Below are 17,589 nucleotides of genomic sequence, written 5' to 3' on the forward strand. Positions count from 1 at the left end.
AAAATAAATAAATAAAAAAGAAAAAAGAAAAAGAAAAAATAAATAAAAAATAAAAAGCAAAAAAATTCATCATATTTAAATTATTTAAAAATTAAATTATCATATTTATTTATATGTATAAAGCAAATTACATTGAATAGATGATGATCTAGACAGAATTAAATTTTTACCAAGTACAATTAGATAATATACAAAATTCTGATGTGAAATAAAACTAACAATGAGAAAGCAATAAAAGCAAAATTGGATGTAAGTTTAAAAATTGCGTAATTGCATAAAACTTTGATTAACTGATTTACTACATAATTTTCATTGCTCTCTATTGTAAATGGAAACACCTTCCTATTTTAAATGTCCCACCTATTTAGACCCAGTGGTACACAAGATGTTATACAGTTTACATATGAGCAAAGAAATTGTCAATGAAAGCATGAATGTGTAGTTCATCCCTTATTTATAATTAACTTAATTCCTTGAGATAAGAGGAAAAATTTAATCAGATTTATGAAGACTTTTACTTTCTAAAGGATTGGCCCTCTTGCTAAGTTACTGAATTCATTATGGGTAATGAACTAATTTGATTTGATCTGCTATTTTTCTCCAGAGATTCTTCATAGCATTAGTCATCTCAGAATTTCTTAGACTGTAGATCCATGGGTTCAGCATGGGGGTTATGACTGTATAAAACACACTCAATGATTTGTCAATTAGGAAGGTTGTCACTGGTCTTAAATATATGAAAATATAGGGAACAAAGCAGACAACCACAGTGATGTGAGAACCACAGGTCTGGAGGGCTTTCTGCCTCCCTTCTTGACTCAGGTTCTTCAGAGCACAGGATGACTCCATAGAGGACAAGTAAGAGCAGAAAGATGATAAAGCAGATCAGACCTCCATTGGCCCGCACTATGATGCCAATGACATAGGTGTCAGTACAAACAAGTTTCCATAAGGGGTACATGTCACGTGTAAAGTGATCAATGACATTGGGGCCACAGAATGGGAGCTCATAAACAGTACTAAGTTGAATTACTGAATGCAGAAAACCTCCAACCCAGGACACCACCAGCATCACAACACACATCCTCTGCCTCATGATCACCAAATAATGCAAGGGCTTGCAGATAGCCACATAGCAGTCATAGTTCATGACCAGCAGAAACTATCTATAAACATCTGAGTCATGCAAGATTCAAAGGTTATGATATTTTCCCCAAAGAGTAAGTCTGAAATCAGTCTGAGGGATATACAAGAGGAATAAGCAGCATCCATAAATGATAAGCTGGCAAGAAAAAGATACAGCGGTGAGTTCAGGGTATTACTGACAGTTATAGTCACAATAATGAGAAGGTTGCCCACGACTGTCAAAATGTAGAAAAGAAAGTTCAGTTCAGTTCAGTTCAGTTGCTCAGTCATATCCAACTCTTTGCGACCCCATGAATTGCAGCACGCCAGGCCTCCCTGTCCATCACCAACTCCCGGAGTTCACTCAGATTCATGTCCATCGAGTCAGTGATGCCATCCAGCCATCTCATCCTCGGTCGTCCCTTCTCCTCCTGACCCCAATCCCTCCCAGCATCAAAGTCTTTTCCAATGAGTCAACTCTTCGCATGTGGTGGCCAAAGTACTGGAGTTTCAGCTTTAGCATCATTCCTTCCAAAGAAATCCCAGGGCTGATCTGAGTGGACTGATTGGATCTCCTTTCAGTCCAAGGGACTCTCAAGAGTCTTCTCCAACACCACAGTTCAAATGCATCAATTCTTCAGTGCTCAGCTTTCTTCACAGTCCAACTCTTGCATCTATACATGACCACTGGAAAAGCCATAGCCTTGACTAGACGAACTTTAGTTGGCAAAGTAATGTCTCGGCTTTTGAATGTGCTACCTAGGTTGGTCATAACTTTTCTTTCAAGGAGTAAGTGTCTTTTAATTTCATGGCTGCAGTCACCATCTGCAGTGATTTTGGAGCCCCCAAAAATAAAGTCTGACACTGTTTCCACTGTTTCCCCATCTATTTCCCATGAAGTGATGGGACCAGATGTCATGATCTTTTTCTGAATGTTGAGCTTTAAGCCAACTTTTTCACTCTCCAATTTCACTTTCATCAAGAGGCCTTTTAATTCCTCTTCACTTTCTGCCATAAGGGTGGTGTCATCTGCATATCTGAGGTTATTGATATTTCTCCTGGCAATCTTGATTCCAGCTTGTGTTTCTTCCAGTCCAGCATTTCTCATGATATCCTCTGCATAGAAGTTAAATAAGCAGGGTGACAATATACAGCCTTGATGTACTCCTTTTCCTATTTGGAACCAGTCTTTTGTTCCATGTCCAGTTCAAACTGTTGCTTCTTGACCTGCACATAGATTTCTCAAGAGGCAGGTCAAGTGGTCTGATATTGCCATCTCTTTCAGACTTTTCCACAGTTTATTGTGATCCACACAGTCAAAGGCTTTGGCATAGTCAATAAAGCAGAAATAGATGTTTTGCTGGAACTCTCTTGCTCTTTCCATGATCTAGCGGATGTTGGCAATTTGATCTCTGGTTCCTCTGCCTTTTCTAAAACCAGCTGGTACATCAGGAAGCTCACGGTTCACGTATTGCTGAAGTCTGGGTGGAGAATTTTGAGCATTACTTTACCAGCGTGTGAGATGAGTGCAATTGTGCGGTAATTTGAGCATTCTTTGACATTGCCTTTCTTTGGGATTGGAATGAAAACAGACCGTTTCCAGTCCCGTGGCCACTGCTGAGTTTTACAAATTTTTTGGCATATTGAGTGCTACATATAACTGCATTCAGCTGGTTCATCTCAAATGTTGATTCTTCTCTAATTAAATCTTTTTTACCTTCCTCATAATTTTGAGAGTTGCCTCTTTACTTCCAGAGATGCCACGAAGATAATCACCATGTAGAACATGACTTACAGATCCCTGTCCTCTGGGGAAACTATCATCTTAAGAAACTAGAAGAAAATAAGCAAAATAAATCCAGAGACCCTTGTAGAATGGAAATAATAAATAGAAAACAGAAGTCACAGAAGTAAAAGTAATTGAAAAACTGAGAAAATACATAAGACCAAGAGTTAGTTATTTGAAAATTTAATAAAATTGATTACATCCTAGCAAAACAGACTAAGAAAAATTAAGAACAAATTCCCATTGTCAAGAATAAAGACTGTGGGTTCTTGTGCTCACTGCTGGGGTCGGAGGCCAGAGTGAGTGTCTCGCGGCTGGAGAAGGAGGATGGTGGTGGAGTTGCGGGTTACCCGGGAGGGAATTAAGACAGAGCCAGAGAAGCCACCAGTCCGGACCTGCCCGCTGCTCCTGTGCAGCTTCACCAAGGACAACAGCCGCCACCACCACATGGACGAGTTCTCCTGCAGAAACGTGCCTTCTGCGAGCTGCAGATCTACACTTGGATGGATGCAACCTTTAAATAATTGACTAGTTTGGTAAAAGACGTCTTCCCAGAAGCCAGATAAAAAGGCACACCCTTCAATTTTGCAGTTGTCTTTACAGATCTTAAAAGTCCTGGCTATTGAGTAAAGAAAATGGGCAGCACCGTGTCTGGGAGAAAGGGGACTGATGACTCCATGACCCTACAGTCGCAGAATTTCCAGATAGGAGACTACCTGGACATAGCGATCACCCCTGCACATCGTGCACCACCTCCTTCAGGGTGCATGAGGCCCCATTAAATTGTACTTACTCTTCCCAGTCAATTGTGTGAAATAAACTTTCACTTCTTCCTCCCCTCCTTATTGCCATTAAGCCTTTAAACTCTATAAACACATTGTGATGCATCTATTTAGAAATTAGATTTGGCTTTGCTATGGTATGAATATTAATAGAAAGTCCATATGTTTCAAGTTCTGTAACATATGAAAAGTGCTCTTAGCATTCTATGTAAAACTGTAGTGTTAAATATATCTTGCAATCACCCTGAATGTGAAAGTTAATGGGGCCTGTGTTCCGGGTTTAATATAGTACTGGTTGTTTAGGCTAAAGAATGGAGTTGGTATGTTTCAGCCCAAATGGGGAAGAACAAGAAAGCCATATTGTATTAAATGGAACAGGGATTTGTCACGTACCTAGATGCTGTATGGACTTGGGAAGAGGACCTGTGGGAATGAGGGGGTGCAGCTGCAGTGTTTGGAAACAGTCTGAGCTGATGCAAGTTGAAGAATCTGTCTGTGTTTAAAGAGAGTGGTCTGCCTGAATCAAGGCATGATGACAAGTTAGAGAAAAGTTGCCACAGTGAGGACTTCATATACTTTGAAAATAGGGAGAATAGAGCATTTTGAGGCAGGGAGTAGGATAGAGGAATAAGGATTAGAACTCAGGAAAAGGATAGAAAGATTTTCCTTGAAGATCTGAAAATGCAGGGAGAAGGAAAGAGGACCCTTCAGAGCAAGAGGAAGGTTGGGGGTGAGGTCAGGTTGAGTATGCAGAAATGTCCACACACACACTCTTCAGTGCTAGGGCTGACTCATGTCTGATTTGAGGCAGTATACAGAGTGGTTAAAATCAAGTGGGCTGAACATTTAAATCCTGGTTACACTAGGAGCACCTTGGACAAGTTACCTGAGTCTGTTTTTGTCTAAAATTTGTAAAATAGAAGTGACAGCACACAGGACTGTGAAGACTAATAAAGTTAGACATAAACTAGGACTTTTAGAAAACATAAACTGTATGTGTGCCATCTTTCCACAGAACAGTTACAGTCTCAGTGTGCAGTGTGTGATTAAGCCCTATTACCTTCAGTCTGTTCCACAGAAAACTTTGAAAGTGTGTATCCCCAAATTGTGACTGTTGATTGTGACAGTCACTACAGAGCTGAATGCATTTGGTAAAAAAATTGCAGAAAGTAAATTCAAAGGACAAACAATGCATTGTGAAAATTATATAATAATACCCTGTAAAAATGGAAAACAAAAAAGTTCCTGATTGAAATAATAGACACTCCAAAAATATCATTAAAGCTGCTATTTATAATATCAGCAAGAAAACCTAAATTCACAAGGAAACATACTAGATCTGTATGAACATAATAGAAAACAAGTAGAAAGACATATCCAGTTTGTGGATAAGAATTCTCAGTTCTCCAAGAAAAGATATAAATTTTTTAAAGCAAATCTCATGGACAATACTAACTAAATTTAGTTTTTCTTAGATTGGCTTATTGAAATTTAATTGTAAAATATAAATATATGAGTAGACATCACTTTGATAAGGAATAATAATGAAGGAGTCATAGGCCTATCATGTTACAAAATGTATCTTAAATGAAATTACATCATATGATACATGGCACCAGAATAAAGGGATCAATGGATGATAATAGAGGCCTAAATTGGATTCAACTACATGCTATCTTTTGGAATATAAAATGAGAATATCAAAGCATGGAGAAAAATAATTATGCATGTACAAAAATGGTCATCTAGAAAAAAATAGTTAAAATATAATACATGTATATGTATGGCTGAGTATCTTGGCTATTCAGCTGAAACTATCACAACATTGTTAATTTCTTGTACCCCAATATAAAATAAAAGATTCAAAAGAAGCAAAAAAAAAAAAAGTAGTACCCACACAGTGGGCTTCCCAGGTGGCTCAGTGTTAAAGAGTCCACCTGCCAATGCAGGAGACACAGAAGATTCAGGTTCAGTTTGACCTCTAGTCTGGGAAGATCTCCTGGAGTAGGAAATGGCAATCCACTCTAGTATTCTTGTCTGGAAAATTCCATGGACAGAGGATCTTGGCTAGGTACAGTCCATGAGATTGCAAAAAGTCTAAAATGAAAAGTGCTCAGTGAACCACTGAGCACACATTCAATGTCTACTTTACTTCTTACAACAAAATATAGATGATTTTAAAAGATACGAAATAGCAAAAAGACAAAGACAAAATGTTGGAAAATAAGGAACAATATTTTAGCATCATCAAAATAGGAAAATTCTAAGCAAGGTGTAGTTCCAAAGGAAATACTGATAAGATTTACCTATGTAAATGTAAAAGTATTTCTATGTGACCAAATATTCTGCACTGAATAAGTACATCAAAAACAAATCACAATCTGGAAATTCAATAATTCTACATAGATGATAAATGGGATAATTTCTATAATATGTAATTAAGTCATAAAATCAATATGGAAAATATCAGCAATCAAATAAAATATGAAAAATTCTCTAATAAGCAATTCATGTAAAAGGAATATAGATCAATTTAAACACTTGAATATATACCCAAATTCAATTAACTTGAATATTTATAAATAAAGTGAAAGTGAAGTCGCTCAGTCGTGTCCGACTCTTTGTGACCCTGTGGACTGTAACCTACCAGGCTCCTCCGTCCAGGGGATTCTCCAGGCAAGAATACTGGAGTGGGTTACCATTTCCTTCTCCAGGGGATCTTCCCGACACAGGGATTGAACCCGGGTCTCCCAACTTGCAGGCAGATACTTTAACCTCTGAGCCACTAGAGAAGCCCATAAATAAAGCAGATAAGTGAAATATAAAAACTGTTACCCATGAGCTTGTACCAAATCCACACTCCCCTAATTCTGAAAAATACATTTGAATACATTCTGAACAATCAGCGTTTGATAAATATTTGTGGTATCCGATATCTGTGTAAAGAACCACAACTAAGATGCCAATGACACAGGTGTCAGTACAGACCAGTTTCAATAAGGGGTACCTATCACACGTAAAGTGATCAATGATATTGGGGCAACAGAATGGGAGCCAAAAAATAGTGCTAATTTGAATAATTGAGTGGAAATGTCTCCAACACAGGACACCACCAGAAGCATAACACACACCCTTTGCCTCATGATCAAGTAATGCAAGGCCTACAGAGGGCCACAAAGCAGTCATAGGCCATTGCTAACAGAAGGAAGACCTCTGATAAACCAAAAAAGTGCTCTATGAACAGCTGGGTCATGCATGATTCAAAGGATATGGTATTTTCCCCAAATAACAAGTCTGAAATTAATCTTGGCACAAAAGGAGATGAATAATCTACATCCATAATTGATAAGAAAGTAAGGGAAAAGTACATCAGCGAATTCAGTGTCCTACTGATCATCATATCAAAATAATGAACAGGATGTCCACCAAAATCAAAACGTAGAAGAGCAAGAATATAACAGAAAAGGACTTTCTGCTCCTTTGGGTTCCGTGTGAGTCCCGGGAGGTAAAATAATTTACATTGTTCCTTGGTTCCATCTAGTCTGGACAGTAGCTGACCTCACATATTAGAAGCAGTTTACCTGGAAAACAAGGAGGACACATTTAAATTCACCATAAGTTGTCTATTTGTCCATTCAATTAAAAAATGTGCAGACAGAATCAATTTTTGCCCATTAGTTCATAGAAATATACCCAAGTTGCAAAAGTCATAGTTCCCTTCCCTCACTGATATCACACAAAATGAAGGATCAGAAAATTCCAGACCAACTAATAGGTGCCATGAGAAGGATAGTCACATAATGCTAAATATCACAGAGTAGGGATATATTAATCAGACTAGAATCAGAGAAGGCTTTCCAGAAGAAGCAATGATTTAGCTGAACTTTAAAGAAAAAATGAAAGTACAGGATAAAATAGGATGGAAATTCCAGGAAAATACTATCATTTATAATGTCATAAAATTGTAACACTTTAGATCCACTTAAACTAACATACTACCTGTTAGTAAATCAAGCTATGAATAGAAGGTCACTGCCCTGTATTGTCTCAGAATGACCTGGAATTTCTTTCTTAGAGTGTCAAGGAAAAGATTCCTCCTTCTCCTGATCAATGAATAGCAAGTCAGTTCAATTTTGTAGACTTTATCTCTACCCTCACTTTAACATATAAAACACTTCCACTTTTAGACATCTATAGTTGGATATCAGTTTAGTACATATAACAAAAAAATAAAATTTTCCATAATATAAAAGGTGTTCCCCATATTGTTAAATTGCACCATCTTCAATGTAATTGCACACACACACACACACACACAAATTAAAGAAATAAAACACATCTTGTTATTCACTCCCTTTTTTTTTTATCATATTATTTCCTGATAGCTATGGAATACTGGGTTTCCTCAGTTGGCTCAACAGTAAAAAATCCATCTTCAATGCAGAACACAGGAGATGCAAGTTCAACCCCTGGGTCAGGAAGATCCCCTGGAGGAGTGTATGTCCACCCACTTTAGTATTCTTGCCTGGAGAATCTTATAAGCAGAAGAGCCTTGCAGGCTATAGTCCATAGGGTTGTAAAGAGTCAAACATGACTGAAATGATTGAGTATGCATACACGTGTATGGAATACTGTTGTCTCTACTTTCAAAGTATATAACATATTTTTGATCATTTCCTTCCTGGCCCAGGGAAGTAATTTCCTGCCAAGTCTCTCAACTTTCTTTTGGAAGCCAGCAATTTCTTCTCCAGAAACAGCTCAAATTATACTCTTTAAATCTTGTTCTGATTACCACTAAACAACTCAAAACACTTATTCCAACCATGCTATCATAATTTAATACATACCAATTAATATTTATAGTAACAAGTACTGTAATCACCTTTACCTTTTTTCCAGTTGAAGAAGCTATAACTAAGAATAGCTTATAATTTTCCAAGGGCCCAAATTTTTAAGTGATAGTAATATAATTGGAACCTAAATTTGATGTGTTTCAAAATGATTTAATTTATTCCAAAATAAAGTCCACAATTGTGAATCATAATTCCCACCATTTAATATTAGTCTTACATTGGGGGAAACGTGTTCACAATCAGAAGGAAAGTTTTAAAATCACTTATAAATGCCTGATTTTGTTTTCCTTATCCAATATGTGATGGAGGCCAAAAGGTTGCAATATTGTCTGAAGGTAAATTAGATTTAATTTAGCTGTCTCTTCATTTCTTTCATGGATTCTTCTGTTTATTTAGAACAATATGATCTGCACTATGCTAAGCTGCTAAGTCACTTCAGTAGTGTCCAACTCTGTGTGACCCCACAGATGGCAGCCCACCAGGCTCCCCCGACCCTGGGATTCTCCAGGCAAGAACACTGGAGTGGGTTGCCATTTCCTTCTCCAATGCATGAAAGTGAAGAGTGAAAGTGAAGTCATTCAGTCGTGTCTGACTCTTAGCGAACCCATGGACTGCAGCCTACCAGGCTCCTCTGTCCATGGGATTTTCCAGGCAAGAGTACTGGAATGGGGTGCCATTGCCATCTCCGGATCTGCACTATAGATTGCTTTAAAGAAATCCCACCGTGTACATTTAGCAGAAATTAACATGAATCTTATATTTATATGTAAAGATAGTAACAAGATATTTTCCAGGAAATTTTGTCTCTGGTAATTTCTTTTTAACTTCAAAATAGAAAAATACTATTGAATTGTTTAGCCATTCTCACTTTTTCATATCAGTACAGCCAGACTAGTTGACTTTGGATTTTGAGAAAAATTCTGTTTTTTCCTTGCCATTTTTTTAATGCAATGCTTTCAGCCTGACAAAGGATCTCCTGAAACTTTTATATCAGCTCTTAAAAGAAAATAATCCATTTTTTTCAACAGAGACAAAGAAGACTTTTATGATTTCAAAACCCCATTTATCTCTGCGTCTTAGAAATGGAGTGTGTCCAGGGTTCAGTTTTGCTTAATTAAATTCACTAAGACTTTCCACTAAATTGTGCAAGTGCATCTGTACGTGAAAAGTGAAAGTGTTAGTCACTCAGTTGTCTGACTCTTGTCAACCCCCTGGACTGTAGCCCACCAGGCTCCTCTGTCCATGGGATTCTCCAGGCAAGAATATTGGAGTGGGTTGCCATTCACTTCTCCAGGGGGTCCTCTTGACTCAGGGACTGAAACCAGGTCTTCAGCATTGCAAGTGAATTCTTTACTGTCTAAGCCACTAGGGAGTCCCCCCAGGTGGTCACACAGATTCACATGAGGTTAGATATAGATCTGAGTGTGTGGTGGAACACAAACTTATGTATTGTTGGATACAGACCTATGCACATTTGGATACAGGTATATACTTGTGGCTTTGAGGACTAAGCTGTAAAACATGTCAGCAAAAGACACCAAACACTCTCTGAGCAGCTCATACAAAATGTGAACCAAATGAAAATAAGAGAATCTTCTTTTTCTATAAGAAGACAAAAAGTGAGGTTTATGTATACTCTACAGAGATGATGACAAATTTTTATTGAGTCATCAATCAATTCTTCATAATGCACATCTTTTCCCAGATTGGAAAACAAGATATTAAAACATGCCATCTTCTTCACAGTAAATATGTAAATGACATTCTAAATGTACTTTCATTGTTTCTAGGCACAGAGAATGCAAATACAATTAATTCCCCTGATTTCATGGAGCATAGAACAATGAACATAGACAATTAACAAAGTTTCTTATCTCATGACTTGAAAAATACTATAAAAATTTTATAATTAACTAAATTTCTGTCTTGCTCTGTTTGGGCTGCTATTACAGAATTCTAAGGATAGTGGGATTTAATTTATGTCATACCTGAATGGTCCAGTGGTTTTCCCTACTTTCTTCAATTTCAGTCTGAGTTTGGAAATAAGGAGTTCATGACCTGAGCCAGTCAGCTCCTGGTCTTATTTTTGTTGACTGTATAGAGCTTCTCCATCTTTGGTTGCAAAGAATATAATCAATCTGATTTCGGTGTTGACCATCTGGTAATGTCCATGTGTAGAGTCTTCTCTTGACTGTGTGGATCACCATAAGCTGTGGAAAATTCTGAGAGAGATGGGAATACCAGACCACCTGACCTGCCTCTTGAGAAACTCATATGCAGGTCAGGAAGCAACAATTAGAACTGGACATGGAACAACAGACTGGTTCCAAATAGGAAAAGGAGTATGTCAAGGCTGTATATTGTCACCCTGCTTATTTAATTTCTATGCAGAGTACATCATGAGAAACGCTGGGCTGAAAGAAGCACAAGCTGGAGTCAAGATTGCCAGGAGAAATATCACTAACCTCAGATATGCAGATGACACCACTCTTACGGCAGAAAGTGAAGAGGAACTCAAAAGCCTCTTGATGAAAATGAAAGAGGAGAGTGGAAAAGTTGGCTTAAAGCTCAACATTCAGAAAACGAAGATCATGGCATCTGGTCCCACCACTTCATGGGAAATAGATGGGAAACAGTGGAAACAGTGTCAGACTTTATTTTTCAGGGCTCCAAAATCACTGCAGGTGGTGATTGCAGACATGAAGTTAAAAAACGCTTATTCTTTGGAAAAAAAAATTATGACTAACTTAGATAGCATATTGAAAAGCAGAGACATTACTTTGCCAACAAAGGTCCTTCTAGTCAAGGCTATGGTTTTTCCAGTGCTCATGTATGGATGTGAGAGTTGGACTGTGAAGAAAGCTGAGGGCTGAAGAATTGATGCTTTTGAACTGTGGTGTTGTAGAAGACTCTTGAGAGTCCTTGGACTGCAAGGAGATCCAACCAGTCCATTCTGAAGGAGATCACCCCTGAGATTTCTTCGGAGGAAATGATGCTAAAGCTGAAACTCCCATACTTTGGCCACCTCATGCGAAGAGTTGACTCATTGGAAAAGACTTTGATGCTGGGAAGGATTGGGGGCAGGAGGAGAAGGGGACGACAGAGGATGAGATGGCTGGGTGGCATCACTGACTCGATGGACTTGAGTCTGAGTGAACTCTGGGAGTTGGTGATGGACAGGGAGGCTTTGCGTGCTGTGGTTCATGGGGTTGCAAAGAGTTGGACACAACTGAGTGACTGAACCGAACCGAAGGATAGTGAGGTGGCTTAAAAATTAAGGATTTGTTTTTCACAGTTATAGATATTCTTAAGTCCAAGACAGAGTTGTCCATAGGTTCCATTTACGATGAGGGTCTGTTTTACAGTTGATGGTCTTCACATGGCAGAAGCATCAGTTGACTATAGGATGTCATTCATAAGGTCATTAATCCCATCTTTGAGGGCTCTACCTTCCAAATAACAACACATTATAAAGGATTAACTTGGAAATTTGGAAGGAGATTCAAACTTTCATTTTATAAAACAACCAAGAGTGGAGAAGTTAATAAATTTTGATAAATGCAAATGTTTGATGTTATTTGGTGAGTCGTATTGTGCTTGACTTCCCTGGTGGCTCAGAGGTTAAGGCATCTGCCCCTCAATGCGGGAGACCTGGGTTCGATCCCTGGGTCAGGAAGATCCCCTGGAGAAGGAAATGGCAGCCCACTCCAGTATTCCTGCCTGGAGAATCCCATGGATGTAGGAGCCTGGTGTGCTACAGTTCAAGGGGTTGCAAAGAGTTGGACAAGAGTGAGTGACTTCACTTTTCACTTTCACTTTTATTGTGCTTGAGAAGACTTTGAGATGATGGCAGAAAGTGAAGAGGAACTAAACACCTCTTGATAAAGGTGAAAGAGGAGAATGAAAAAGTTGGCTTAAAACTCAACATTCAAAATATTAACATCATGGCATCCGGTCCCATCACTTCAAGGCAAATAGATGGGGTAACAATGGAAACAGGGATACTTTATTTTATTGGGCTCCAAAATCACTGTGGTCTGTGACTGCAGCCCTAAAATTAAAAGATGCTTGCTCCTTGGAAGAAAGCTATAACATACATAGACTGCATATTAAAAAGCAGAAGCATCTTTTTGCTGACAAACTCATTATAGTGAAAGCTATGTTTTTTTCCAGTAGTTACATATGGATGTGACAGTTAGACCATAAAGAAGGCTGAACACTGAAGAATTTATGCTTTCAAATTGTGGTGCTGGATAAGAATTTTGAGAGCGGAATCAAGATTGCCTGGAGAAATATCAATAACCTCAGATATGCAGATGACACTACCCTTATGACAGAAAGCAAAGAGAAACTAAAGAGCCTCTTAATGAAAGTGAAAGATGTGAGTGAAAAAGTTGGCTTAAAACTTAACATTCAAAAACCTAAGATCATGGCTTCTGGTCCCATCAATTCATGGCAAATAGTTGAGGAAACAATAGAAATAGTCACAGACTTTTTTTGGTGGGGTCTGCAGATGGTGACTGCAGCCATGAAATTAAAAGACACTTACTCCTTGGAAGAAAAGTTATGACCAACCTAGACAGCATGTTAAAAAGCAGAGACATTACTTTGCCAACAAATTTCCATCTAGTCAAAGCTATGGTTTTTCCAGTAGTCATGTATGGATGTGAGAGTTGGACTATAAAGAAAGCTAAACACTGAAGAACTGATGCTTTTGAACTGTGGTGTTAGAGAAGACTCTTTAGAATCCCTTGGACTGCAAGGAGATCCAACCAGTCCATCCTAAAGGAAAGTAACCCTGAATACTCGTTGGAAGGATTGATGCTGAAACTGAAGCACCAATACTTTGGCCACCTGATGCAAAGAGCCAACTCTTTGGAAAATACCCTGATGTTAGGAAAGATTGAGGGCAGGAGAAGAAGGGGGTGCCAGAAGATGAGATATTTGGTTGGAATCATTAATTCAACAGACATGAGGTTGAGCAAACTTTGGGAAATAGTGAAGGACAGAGAAGTTTAGAGTTCTGCAGTCCATGGGGTTGAAAAGAATCAGACACAATTTTGCACCTGAACAAGAAATCTTGAGGTATTAAACAGAGATAAAATTTCCTCATTTTATAAGGAAGTTTTGTGATTTACTAGTAAAAAAACATGCCTTGTCACATAGTCTTATGCCCCTCATGAATCCGACTAAATAAGGGAAGCAAGATAATATTTCTTTGACCACACGTTTCCAACCACATTAAGGACAGATAATACTTAGTTTCAAGCCTAATTCAGACACAGAGACAGAGAGAAGATTTTATGAATGATGTCTCTGCCCAATAAAACAATATATTCTGGCCTCTTTATTACCTAATAATCTGTATTTCACCAATAAAACAGATGAGAATGGCATACATGCAGTATGTTTTTTTTTTTTAACAAGGATAATGCTCAAGTTCTGTAGTATGTATATGAAATGCATGGATTATGGATTACACTAAATTTACTCATGAAAGGCAGAGACTGGTCTCTATAGAAGGATATGAAACACTGTAAATGAACAAGAGTAAGGGGATACTAAAAAATAGCAGAGGTCCATTCAGATGTTCTAAACTACCTGGAAGAAGAAGTTACTATCTTTATGAAAATATAACACTAACAAAGCTGGAAAACTTGTGATAATATGCCTTCCCATTTGGGAAAATAAGTACAATTTAGTTATTTTATTCATGTCTACCTTGTTCACACATATTATATTCACATAGTATCCTTATAATTAATACTGTAACCCTGAAAAATCACTATTCTTCAACATTAATATGTTAAGCAACATGAACAAAATAATGTGGTAGAATATCTGATAGATACAAAAATAAGCTACAACTTCAAACATTAATATTAGCTATCTCTGTTTAAAGAGGAGTGAATCAATTTTCTACTTCTTATTTCATATTTTATTTTCCTGAAATCTAGAATGAGTCATATTAACTCGGAAAAAATGAATTATTTAAGATAGAAACATGAAAAACCCTGCACTTTCATAGTATTAACTATAGGATAAGTCATTACATAGAACATATACATATATAGTCTAACAGAGATAATTTTACACCTAAAAGTTCGGTATATTTTCCTAAGAAATTTCAAAAGTTTTCTAAATATGTATATACACTTATAAAATATTAAAAACTTAAAGCATATTTTAATTATTGAAAGTATTCATATAATAAATGTTTTTAATCTGCCCACTTCATTAAATCTGAGAGAGATTTACTATAGTTAAATAAGCATATATATCTTATGTGGAAACAGCAATTTTTCACTGAAAATAGGTGATACATATTCCACTGCCTCATTTTCTTTTTCTGATCCACTGCTTTTTCATGCATTTTTTATCTCTCCATTTCTCAGAGTATAGATTAGAGGGTTCAGCATAGAATTGATAATGGTACAGAATACAGTCAAAGATTTATCAACGGGTAAAGTGGAAGGAGGTCTAACATACAGAAAAAGGCAGGGCACAAAGAAGAAGACCACCACAGTGATGTGGGAACCACAGGTGGACAAGGCTTTGTGCCTCCCTTCCTGACTAAGATTCTTCAAGGAGTGCAGAATGACCCCATAGGAGATGAGTAAGAGCATGAAGATGACCACACAGATCACCCCATCATTGGCAACTACTGTGAGGCCAATAATGTCAGTGCAGGCAAGTTTCAACAAGGGTTACATGTCACAGATGAAATGGTAAATGGCATTGGGGCCACAGAAGGGAAGGCTGTAAACAAAGAGAAGTTGAAGTACAGCACGTAAAAACCCACCAACCCAGGCCAGGAGAAGAAGCATAACACACACTTGCTGATTCATGATGGTCAAATAATGCAAATGTTTGCAGATGGCCACAGAGTGGTCATAGGCCATAACCACCAGGAATAAAACCTCCATACCACCAAATAAGTGCTCTATAAAAAGCTGGGTCATGCAAGCTTGGAAGGAAATGGTTTTCTTCTCATAAAGTAAGTTTATAATCATTTTTGGGGTGACAGTAATAGGTTAAACGTCATCTATAAATGATAAGTGGGAGAAGGCAATGGCACACCACTCCAGTACTCTTGCCTGGAAAATCCCATGGTCAGAGGAGCCTGGTAGGCTGCAGTCCATAGGGTCGCTAAGAGTCAGACACGACTGAGCGACTTCAATTTCACTCTTCACTTTCATGCATTGGAGAAGGAAATGGCAACCCACTCCAATATTCTTGCCTGGAGAATCCGAGGGTTGGGGGAGCGTGGTGGGCTGCCATCTATGGGGTCGCACAGAGTCGGACATGACTGAAGCAACTTAGCAGCAGCAGCAGCAGCATAAATGATAAGTAGCCATGAAAGAAGCACATAGGGGAATTCAGAGTTGAACTGAACACCACAGTCAGGACAATGAGTAGGTTGCCCACAATGATCACAATGTAGATGAGCAAGTAGACAACAAATAGTATTTTCTGACCCTGGACATATTCAGTCAGCCCCAAGAGGACAAATTCTGTTATATTGTTCCTTGATTTAATCAGATCTGTATAAGAGCTCAGTTCATTAATTAGAAGCAGTTTACCTACAACATAAAGGGGAAAACTTTTATAAATTCAGTGTAAATTGCATCTTTTATGTATCCATTTATTTAAAATCAGTAGTATGGAGTATCTATCTGATCCCAGTGTATCATAGACATTGTGTTAACCAAGTTGAACACAGGGTAAATGATCAAACAATTCCAGATCAATGTTTGTATGTGCTCAGTCACGTCTGACTGTTTGCATCCCCATGGACTGCAGCCTGCCAGGCTCCCCTGCTCATGGTATTTTTCCAGGCAACAATATTGGAGTGGGGTGTCATTTCCTACTCCTTGGGAACTTCCTGCCCCAAGAATTGAACTCATGTCTCTGCATCTCCTGAATTGGCAGGGGAATTCTTTACCACTAATGTCACCTAGAAAGCCCAGACAAATGTAAAAAGTGACATTATAAGCATATTGACAGAATCCTAAGGGAAGATGAGAAGGGAATTCCATGAATATGTAAACCATTTATAAACTTACAAGGGTGTAATACTTGAGACAAACTAATGTCCATATTCAGTAAGAGTAATGGAGCTATGAATATAAGTTCCCCTGGGCTGTCTTAGAACTCACTGAGGCTTCTTTCTGAGGGTCTTATTTGGATATTCCACATTTTCCTGTCAAATGAATACTGAAGCAATTCCAATTTTGTCTCAAGCCCCTATTCCTACTCTAATTTTAATGTTTGTATATGCAATACCTCCAGGTTTTGGACATTTGAATTTGGAGAACAATTTAGTATTTATAAAACAAAATTAAGAATGTTTCACAATATAAAAGTTGTTTCCCATCTCATTCAACATGCCACCTTCAATGCCAATGCTCAGACAATAAAGCTTATAGTCTTCTTCACTCTTCTACTGGTCTTCTATGACTTATTCATACCTTAAAGAAATTCTGCTGTCTCTACTTTCAAAATGTATTACAAATTAAATCTTCTCTACCCCATTTCCTTCCTGGCCACTGCAGCAGCCTCCTGCCAGGTATGCTCACTTCTATTCTGGCCTATAACAACTTGTTATTAACCCATATGATTCTCGTTCATCTTATTCTGATTATATTCCTTCACTGCTCAAAACTCCCACAGTGGGTTCTGATCACGTAACCACAGTTTAATGGATCACATCTAATATTTATGATAACAAGAACAGGAATCCTCATATTATATTTGAAGATACTAAAGCTGAGAACATTTCATTCATTTCCCTGAGATCACACATTTTTAGTTTTAGTGGTAAAACTAGAACTGGAATGTAATTTTGAGTTATTTCAATATGGTTTAATGTCTTACACAATAAAAAAATGTCACACAATTGTGAAACCTGGTTCCCACTATTTACTATTAGTCTTACCTTGTGGAGGCTTGTTTAGAATCTAAAGGAAGAAATTTTAAGTTATTCACAAATACCTGGAATTCTTATTTCATCCAGTATGAGGACAGAAGGTGAAATGTGCAT

At 37.8% G+C, this 17,589-nt stretch overlaps 3 pseudogenes; 1 reads left to right on the plus strand and 2 right to left on the minus strand.

Annotated features, from left to right (window-relative positions):
* Nucleotides 1-255: 255 nt before the first annotated feature.
* On the minus strand, nt 256-7,230 carry LOC101107927 (olfactory receptor 4A47-like; annotated as a pseudogene).
* LOC114112301 (histone deacetylase complex subunit SAP18-like) lies at nt 3,189-3,693 on the plus strand (annotated as a pseudogene).
* Nucleotides 7,231-14,911: 7,681 nt separating the features above from the next.
* LOC101107159 (putative olfactory receptor 4A4) lies at nt 14,912-17,589 on the minus strand (annotated as a pseudogene).

This window comes from Ovis aries, unplaced genomic scaffold (assembly GCF_016772045.2).
Source record: "Ovis aries strain OAR_USU_Benz2616 breed Rambouillet unplaced genomic scaffold, ARS-UI_Ramb_v3.0 scaffold_90, whole genome shotgun sequence".
NCBI classification, from domain to species: domain Eukaryota; kingdom Metazoa; phylum Chordata; class Mammalia; order Artiodactyla; family Bovidae; genus Ovis; species Ovis aries.